The 8,071-nt window shown below is 51.9% G+C and overlaps 1 long non-coding RNA gene across 1 annotated transcript; it reads left to right on the top strand.

The window, feature by feature from the left end:
• The first annotated feature begins 2,480 nt into the window (after nt 1-2,480).
• LOC126947435 (uncharacterized) lies at nt 2,481-6,637 on the top strand. The gene is made up of 3 exons (XR_007723074.1): nt 2,481-2,572; nt 2,786-2,925; nt 6,285-6,637. It is a non-coding gene; the product is annotated as an uncharacterized LOC126947435 (long non-coding RNA).
• The last annotated feature ends 1,434 nt before the right edge of the window (nt 6,638-8,071 follow it).

The following is an 8,071-nucleotide window of genomic DNA, read 5'->3' as shown; positions in this document are numbered from 1 at the left end:
CGCTTCTGTGCCGGCCTGTGTGTGTGTGTGGGAGCACCGCGCTTCTGTGCCGGCCTGTGTGTGTGTTGGGAGCACCGCGCTTCTGTGCCGGCCTGTGTGTGTGTTGGGAGCACCATGCTTCTGTGCCGGTGTGTGTGTTGGGAGCACCACGCTTCTGTGCCGGCCTGTGTGTGTGTGGGAGCACCACGCTTCTGTGCCTGGCTGTGTGTCGGAAGCACCGCACTTCTGTGCCTGTGTGTGTGTGTGTGTGTGTGGGGGGAACACCACGCTTCTGTGCCTGGCCTGTGTGTGTGTGTTCTGTGCCTGCCTGTGTGTGTGTGTGTGTGGGGGGGGGGGAACACCACGCTTCTGTGCCTGCCTGTGCCTGTGTTCTGTGCCTGTGTTGTGTGCCTGTGTTGTGTGCCTGTGTTGTGTGCCTGTGTTGTGTGCCTGTGTTGTGTGCCTGTGTTGTGTGCCTGTGTTGTGTGCTGTGTTGTGTGTGTGTTCTGTGCCTGCCTGAACACCACGCTTCTGTGTGCGCCCTTGCACTCCAGCCTGGGCGACAGAGTGAAACCGTGTCTCAGATAAAAAGGGGGGGGATTTTGTAATTGAGATAACAAAACATACGTGATCGGGCCCTAAGATGACTTTTCCTCCCAGCCTCTTGCCCGGCAGGCCAGTGTTCTGAATCTTGGCTAGCCCAGCGTTTTGCTTTCATGTGGCTTTTTAAAACAAAACTAAGTATACCTTAAATTTTTATCACTAAGATAGTGTATTCGGCCTCTTGTAACAAAGTACCACACAGTGGGTGATTTAAACAACAGACACTTGTCTCAGTTCTGGAGGGTGGAGTCGGAGACCCCGAGGTGTCATAGGGCTGGGCCTTTGGAGGTGCTGAGGGAACCTGCCCCAGGCCTCACCCCGGCCTCGGGTGCTCAGCGATCCTGGATGGGGTACCTGTCACTCCAGTCCCTGCCTCCATCATCATGTGAGCTTCTCCCTGTGTCTGGGCCTCTCTCGCCTCTTACAAGGACCGAGTCATTGGATTTAGGGTCCATTCTAACCCAGTATGACCTCATCTTCACCTGGTCATAAGATGGCCCTGGCTTAAGGTGGTTCAACTTGCGATTTTCACCTTTACAACGGGTTTATCAGGTTGTAACCCCATTGTAAGTCCAGGGGTATCTGTCTCTGCGCAGGCCCTGCTTCCAAATAAGGTCACAGATTCGAGGGGTGATCTTTTCCAGGGACACGATTCAACCCACAGCAGATACTGAAGCTCACAGTTCCTGACTCCCACATCGATCTTTGTAGAGGACTGTTAGGGTGAGGGAATGGTGGCAGGACCACTGACAACACTGTGTTTTCATTCTGAAGTTTTGGTTTTTTTGAGGTCTCTGGGAAGTAAAGGCCAGGAGAATAATGTAAAGCCCAGTGATTTGAGCTCACGCTATCTAGGTGGTTCCGTGTGGGTTTTCTTATTTGGGCAGACTTTTCTTTTCTATCTGATTAGCTCTATCCTTTTTGATTCTTACGTCTAGAATACTTCTGTTTCAGGAGTCTTTCATGCTTTTTTCACTACACCAGTTAATTCATTCAAATGCGATCTCCTCTTGCAAATTTTAACTTTTATGTTGCCTCATTTTTGTCTTCAGCTTCATTATAATCCATAATAGTTTAAAGTTAAACAGCAAGCTTAGGTCCAGCTTTTAAGTGTAAAGAGCATTAAAGATTTACATATGGAAAATTACAGAAACAAATGTGATGTGTACCTAAATTGTGGTGACTCACTTAGATAACCATTGAGGAATTGTTAGTTTTCAGGAATATAATCCATGATCTTAGATTTTAACTTATTTGTTCACAAATTCAGTCAGCACATATTTATTACTAGACATTTTCCAGGGCTGGGATGCAGCAGTGAGCAAAACAAACTGGAGAGTTGAGTCTGAGGGAGGAGGTCGCACAGGTAGTCAGAGATGTGTGCTATGGGGTGGGCACGCTGGGTGGGGAGTGTTTTCTGAGGGGATGAGAAGTCTCAAATTTGAGCCAAACTCTGGAGATGCGGAGGGAGAGGGCCGTGCGGAGGTCTGCCGGAGGAACGTCCTGAGTAGCAGCGAGAACCAGCACAGAAGCCTCAAAGCGGGAGCAAGCTGGGGTGTCCGGCAGAGGAGGTGGGGCGGACCCCAGAGTGGTGCACATGTGCGCAGTGGTCTTCTGAAACCTGCCTTGTGTGGACCCCCTTCTCCTGACCCACAGTTCATTCTACAGCTTGCCTGCCACCCAAATAATTTTCCTGAGAACTTGGCAGCCAGAATGGCACAGCATAAGTCTTATTTTAGATTCTTATATATAAAATTGGGCATACGCCCAGACAGCCTGCGTCTGAATTGAGGCTGTACAGTCAGGATTTCCATCATTTCTGTTCAGTGGTTTTGTCTGCATTCTTGGAGTGGATGCACCCCCTTCCAGACGTTTGGAAACTGGAAGAGCAGACCATGCAGTGAGGGAGGAGCTGGGAGGACAGAGAGAGCCGGTCTGTGCAGGACCTGCATAGGGAGGTCAGGAGAGGAGCTGCCTTCGTAGTTTTCAGGTATTCTTGAGATTCCCTGAGAACGTAGAGGCGGAAGCAGTAGACTCGCCAGCAGCCGTTCATAAACAGAAGGAGCACCCCCTAATGCGGCCACGTGGGTGGCCGGCACTGTTCCCAGGGGTGCCCAGCCTGCCGCGTGTGTGCTGACTGCACAGCTGTGGTTGTGATGGCTTATCTGCCCCTGCATATTCAAGTTAAAAACTGTCGTTACAGGCCCACGGATGACAGTAACCAGCCCCCGGGCCGGGGCGTCCTCTCCATGCATGGGCTGACCTATGGAGTCATTCATTTGGACTCGGAAGAGAAGCTCTCCGTGCTCATAATGCAGGATGTCGGCCTCGTGATGCCTGGAGGTGAGTATGCCTTGCGAGCCGCACAGATTAACCGGTTATTAAATGCTTTTCTAACACACATCACCAAAGCCCACATTCCCGTGTTCCCACGTTCCTACGTTCCTACGTTCCTACGTTCCTACGTTCCTACGGTGCGTCCTCTGGCTGCGAGCCTCACTCCCAGTCTTCTGAAGCCCTTGTCAGGCTTCAGACATTTGAGGCAGTGTTCCCTCTCCTGGGAAATGATCGAAAAGATGGGGAAGAGCAGCTTTGCACAGTGGGGTCTCAGGCTCCTCTCCCCTGGAAGGCTTCTGGGCCAGTGCAGTGTCCACACTGGTGCTTGGGCAGCTTCCCTTCTCTGCCCCAGAGGACGTGCCCGTCCATCACCTTAAGGCACCAGTGAGAGTGGGAACAGCCAAGCTTGGCTGCCCCCATGGCAGATACGTGTGAAAACCAAGGAATGTGAGTCTGTGTGACCATGAAGCCTGTTTTCAGCAGTACAGCCCTTTTTCCAAGTCTTAGAAGCCTTTTCCACAGATGGGTGAGGAAGCACCCAGCTGCAGGGCCCACCGTGCCTCCCACCAGCCCCACAAGGAGTGCCCAGGCACCTCCCAGGAGCCACTTTACCATTCTCAGGGTGCACACACCTGGCGTTCAACTCATGGGGTCACAGGCAGCATCAGCCCCTGGCTCTCTGGCCCCTGAAAGGGAACCTGGCTCTTTTCTCAGCTGGGGACCCCAGAGCCTGTGTCTCCTGCTGAGCCCTCCAGGCATGGGGTGTGGGCTCAAGCCCAGCAGGGTAGCCATGCCCGTGCGAGCAGTGCTGCCACCATCAGCAGCGGGTGCAGGACGCCAGGTCAGGTGGGTCTCAGCAGGGACCCCCTCCCCGTGGAGTCTCACACAGGCAGACCCCTCATGCCCCTTCATGGTGAGCTGCACTGGGGCCAGGCGCTCCAGAAACTCTTGCCTTTCTGTTCGCCCGGTTTGGCATAAAAGAAATGAAGGCAGCCCTGGGCTTCCCTCTGCCTCACTAACCCGATTCCCTGTGGACGCCCTCCAGCCCCTGTGTCCAGCCCACTCCCTGCCCCCCAGCTGTGGCCAGGCCCCCTGGGCTCCCTTTCTTTAATATTTAGTTTTCAAATAAATGGAGCTTCATGGTAAAATCTTCAAAAAGTTCTGAAGGACACAATGGAAACGCTCCTTTGTGACTGTGAGAGCAACCGCGAGCTTCCCATGCTCCCCGTCAGAGGCACCTGGGGCTGTGGGACAGAAGCGTGCGCCCTCCCCCCTGTGTGTATTCTCTGCCTGGGTTTGGGGGTTTTCTCACATCATGATAGATGTGAGAAACTGATAGAAACATGACAGATGTGATAGACTGCCTACACACGCATATTTTATATCTTGGGGTCCTTTGTCAGCACGTAACGAGCTCCGTGCTGTTCTCGAGGTGGCACAGTGCTACGTTGTGGGAGCACTAGGGTTATTTGAGCCTGCCCTGTTTGGTGATTTTCCCTCTTTTGCTGCTGCGGTGAGTGACCCCTTCGTGGCAAATGGAAACAGTTCTCGAAGTGGGAGTTCTGTTTCAAAGAGAACTACCGATGTGGCTTTTATGACGATTGTCTTTTTGAAGCCTGTGAGGCTATACACCCCGCTGAGCGGTAAACAGCAGCACTTCTTTTTCCACTCCCTTATCTGCCCTATTACCTGACTTTTATTTTTACCAATATGATGGGTGAAGAATCTTTCAGTGTAATTTTAATGTGAATTTTTCTTCCTGTGAGTTTAGCTTATGTTTCCGCTGTTGCACTATTTAGGCACCTGTACTCCAGCCCAGGGGGTGCCGGCTGTTTCAGGCTCTTTCTAAACAGTTCAACTGTCACTAATGCACACTCCACCCCTCTGAAGCGTGAGGCTCTTGGCTCGCTAATCAGATCTGTAGCTTGCAGTTGGAGGGGGATATAGGACGTTGTTGTTCAAAGCATCAAAGTGTTGGTGGCACAGATCATTGAGAACTGATCAGCACTGAACCATGTGCGAAGTGCTCCAGGGGTGTTCTCGGAAGGACTCACCTTGCACGGGGCATGAAATCGAAGGTTCAGATTCCCCTAAGACATTAGCGGCTTGATTTGCAGAGTTCAAGTTGCACCACATTGCTGATGTACATGTGGCAGGTGGCCCGGAAGTTGGTTCTGAGGGTCCTCCCCAAATCTAAATGGCAGATGTTACACCCCTAAGTACAACTTGCACATTAACGTTAAAGCAGTTGAAATATTGATTGATGTTTCAGCTATGAAATTGGACATAGTGCTGCACCAGGAAAAATCACGGTCAAGGTCTCAGTCCCATGAGACTGCCCCCGCTTCGCCAATGGCAACTTTCAGGTCTCCCTTGCTTCTGACTGACCACCTAAAAATCGGGGTTGCCCTGTCCTTCTACTTAAGGTCAATAAGTTGCCAGACTGGCTCATGGCACCCAGGGCAACACCTTTACCTACTATCACCAGTTCGTTATGAAGGACCTGTGAACAGCCAGATGAAGAGGTGCATTGCTCCAGGCCTGGTGGGCGGGGGTGGGTTCCAAGTGCAAGGGCTTCTGTCCCTGGGGAGTGGGAATGCTGCCCTCCCAGAATGTCAAGGTTTTCCCCAACCTGCAAGCTCTCCAAGCCCCACGCTCTCCAACCCCACCATTTAGGGTTTTCTAGAGGTGTCACTGTAGACATGGTTGATGACATCTTTGGCTAGTGGGGATTGACTCATCTCCAGCCCTCTCCCTCCAGGTCAGAGGTTGGCTTGGAGACTGACAGCTCCAGCCCTCTAGTCCTGCCTTGGTCTTCCTGAACCCCAGACCCACCCTGAAACTGCCTAGGGGCCACCAGCTCCCAGGCCTGTCCCGACTACACAAAGGCACTCTGACCACTCGAAAGATTCCAAGGGTCTTAGACGCTCTGTGCCCAGAACCAGCTGAAGACCAAATAGCTACGTCTCCTTGGATGGCACAATCACAAGCTCTCATCAGCTGACGGTCCGGGGCAGGTGTGCTGAGAGAGCTTTGCTATGGCCCTGTTGCTGGCAATCTGTTTTCAATCCTTGCTGGGCCAACAGACGCTCTCTGGTCATTCCCCAAGCTGATTGAATTTCCAGTCTTTTCCGTTTGATTCCACTGTTCTGGCCCAGTTCTTCTGAAGCCTCTTTCAACATCATTGCCTCACCTGGGCGCTGAGATCCTGTGACCCTCACCCAGCAGGAGATACGGATGCCAGGATCCGGCTACCCTACCTACAGTTGGATTGTGAAGAAGCCGGCCCTAAGCCTTCCCTTCCTGGGTCTCTTTAATGCCAGAAATGGGATGTTTTAGAGTTTATTATTTTAATTTCATTTTAGGTCGATACGAGCGACATACAAATTGGAGTTGGGCAGTTCACTGGCCAGGCACCTGACTCTTCTGGATAAGAAGAGTCTGGGTAAGTCTGGATAAGAAACAGGCCCCAGGCCACACTGCCAGGACACAGAAGGGCAGCCCCTGAACCCACAAGGTCGTGACAGAAAACCCCAGCTCCCGCAACTGCAGGAATTCTACAGATTTTCACTTAGAAGAAAATGCCACCCAGGAGTACCCACCCCGATTTTCTCAAAAGTGGTTTTGCAGAGGCTCAGAAGAAAAGTCAGGACACAGGGCACCAGCCAGCCCCATCTTCCCAAAGTCACTTGCCCTGGGGCCACCCACCTGCAATCAAACTGTTAGAGATGGCTTTTTATTCTCAGCTATTACCAGAGCAAATATTCCTGGAGAAGCACGCATTCGAGTAGGGTGTCTCTTTCCAGAGGTCCTGCAGAGGGAGGCTTCAGCAAGTCACTGGCCAGGGACCCTGGGAACTTCATGGTTCGGGGGCTGGAGGATAGAGGGGGCAGAACCCTAATGGGGGGTGAGTTGAGAATGGAAGAGCTTTCTTCACCTCAGTCTCCTGGGGTCTTTCCCTTCAGGAACTGAAGAGGTGAGGAGGGCTGTGCAGTCTGGGACAGGTGCTACCTGGCTTCGAAAGATGACGCATCTGTCCCCAGAGCTGGGGAGCCACCAGCCCAACCCACCCTGTAATAACTGAAGTCCTTTTTCCCCACCTAGAGCCAGTCCGGGGGTCGGGTGCACACTGTACTTGACCAACACATGCCATACAGGAAGTGCTGATGTCACTTTCCTACTTCAACTGCCCCCCCCCAAAGTATACCTTCGGGACATTGGAAAAAAGACACCCCTTAATGTACCCCCAAGCCCTCTGCTCTCCATGAACCTCCTGAGGGCGACTGCAGCATGGCGAGCAGGGAGCCCCGGGCTTCTTGATAAAAGTGTAAAATGAAGCTCTGTCTGAAAGGACCCCCATCTGTTAGATTTGGAAAACATCTAAAGGCCTTTTGCTTTTCACAATGAGTAGACTCTTAGGAATGTATTCTAAGGAAAGGCAGAAGATATGGAGAAACAAATTCAACAAGAATATTCTTTGGAGCAATAGCAAGGGAGGGAGGGATGGAGAGAGAAGAGAGGAAAAGGCGAACAGATTAACAGGGAGATGGGACAGACACAAACAAGAGAAAGAGAAACAGAAAGAGTGACAGAGGCAGAGAGAGCACCTAGCTCGTTTTCAACTTGACCTCCTGGAAAAATCTAGCAGGATCATAGAATCCTCAGCACATCCTTGTACTGTACTGGGGCAGCCAAGTTTCAAGCCAAAGTTTCCCAAACTACAAGGTAACAAATACTAAGACTGGAGAAGCTGTGCACGTTCTTTTCCAGCTCCTTTTTGCAGCATCAGCAGAATGGGGCAGGTTGCTGCGTTCATTCTAAAAATCAAAACTGCAAGAGGACTCAGCTGCGGAGATGGGGGTGGGAGGGCAGATGTTCTCTTGCTCACTGAGCTCACACCCCGGAGACGGCCAGCGCCTAACGCTGCCTCCACAGGTTCCATGGAGGACACAGGAGTCTACGGCCATGTGAAGAGCAGATTCACATTTCTGTGGCTCCCTCCCGGGGGAGCTAAGAGCTGTATCCCACGAGTCCTGCTCGCTCCCGTTGATCCCGATGCCCTAGCCGTCGGCATCTCTGCCAGTCGTCATGAAAGAGCCTGTTGCACCGCAGTCCAGCAGGGCCACAATATTCAAAATGAAAATTGTAATGA

The sequence above is a fragment of the Macaca thibetana genome, unplaced genomic scaffold, assembly GCF_024542745.1.
Source record: "Macaca thibetana thibetana isolate TM-01 unplaced genomic scaffold, ASM2454274v1 unplaced_scaffolds319, whole genome shotgun sequence".
In the NCBI taxonomy this organism is placed as follows: Eukaryota; Metazoa; Chordata; class Mammalia; order Primates; family Cercopithecidae; genus Macaca; species Macaca thibetana.
The sequence above is the reverse complement of the archived record's forward strand: the minus strand, read 5'-3'. Positions and strand labels throughout refer to the sequence as shown.